Below are 1,691 nucleotides of genomic sequence, written 5' to 3'. Positions count from 1 at the left end.
AATATGGAACAAATCCCGGGCCTGTTGTTATTTGTAGATTTTGAAAAAGCCTTCGATAGTATAGAGTGGTCTTTTATAGAGAAAACTCTAAGACACTTTAACTTTGGAACATCCTTGGTAAGCTGGATTAAACTTTTTTATACGAACATAAGTAGCTGTGTCCTCAACAATGGATGGGCATCCGACTTCTTTTCTTTACATCGTGGAGTAAGACAGGGGTGCCCACTGTCCCCCTATTTATTTATTTTAGGTGCTGAAATCTTGGGTAACGCAGTGAGAAGGGATATAGAAATTCGCGGTATCAAAGTGGGTACCTCAGAGTGTAAACTGTCTCAATATGCAGATGACACAACAATGATTTTAGATGGCTCAGAACGCTCTTTTTCGAGAACTTTATACGTACTAGACATATTTGCAAATGTATCAGGTTTGAAAGCAAACTATGAGAAAACTGAAGCCCTCTGGATAGGTTCACACAGGAATACTAATGCTGTTATTCCTTCGAGTAAACCTATCTTTTGGGCAGAGGGAAAGGTCTACGCCTTAGGAGTTTGGTTCTCGACATCGAGGCCAGCCAATATTGACAATAATTTTACTGAGAAAATCGAAAAGATTAAAAAGATCCTCGGGAGCTGGTCGGCCAGAAGACTCACACCTATGGGTAAAATTGCCATTCTAAAAGCTCTAGCAGTATCTCAGATTGTTTACGTTTTGTCCGCCCTTCCGACACCGAAAGGGGTTATAAAGGAAATTAACGCTCTGTTATACGATTTTCTTTGGGACAACAAAGGGGACAAAATAAAAAGAACAGAAATGATCAAGGATTACAGTAAGGGGGGGCTAAAGATGATCGATATTGCTAGTTTTAACCAGGCCTTAAAAATGAAATGGGTAAAAAGCTATTTAGATGATCAAGATACAGGGAAATGAAAGTTTTTTTTCAATCATCAACTGGCACAATTTGGAGGGAAATTAGTTTTCTGGGGGAACGTAAGCCCTAAAGACGTTCGTTTACTTAATCCATTCTGAGATTATGGAATATTGGACGACCCTAAATTATAAGGACAACAATCTAGATTTCACGTCAGCTCAGATCTGGCACAACTCCCTCATAAGAATAGAGAACAAGCCAATTTTCTATAAATCTTGGTTCACCGCAGGTGTGAAAGATATTAAAGACATCCTTGATACGGACGGAAATTCTATATTAAGCTATACTGCATTTACCGCTAAATATAAAATCAAGACTAACTTTCTAGAATTCTATAAGGTAGTATCAGCCGTTAAACTGTTCAGGCAAAAGTGTTCTCAACAACCTAACAGAGGACCGAAAAGTAAGACCTTTGGGCAAACATTAGTAGCCTCAGAAAAAGCCTGTAAAACCGTTTACAAATCCATTATCGAAAAAAAGGCCACCACCCCTCTTAAAAGCCAGGGAAATTGGCTGTCTAAGGAAAAAATAATAAGAAATGCGAGCGTGAACTGGGAGAATACATACCGCCTCCCCTTTCTGTGTACAACAGAAACAAAGTTACGAGTGTTCCAATTCATGTTCCTCCGCAGACGAATAGCAACAAACGACTTCCTCTTTAAAATTGGCTTAAAACAAACAGACTCCTGCTCTTTCTGCGGGGAATTTACTGAAACCCTTGCCCACTTGTTCTGGTATTGCAATTACACCCAAAAACTAT

This window comes from Montipora foliosa, unplaced genomic scaffold, assembly GCF_036669935.1.
Source record: "Montipora foliosa isolate CH-2021 unplaced genomic scaffold, ASM3666993v2 scaffold_433, whole genome shotgun sequence".
Taxonomy (NCBI): domain Eukaryota; kingdom Metazoa; phylum Cnidaria; class Anthozoa; order Scleractinia; family Acroporidae; genus Montipora; species Montipora foliosa.
This window is presented reverse-complemented; position numbering follows the sequence as displayed.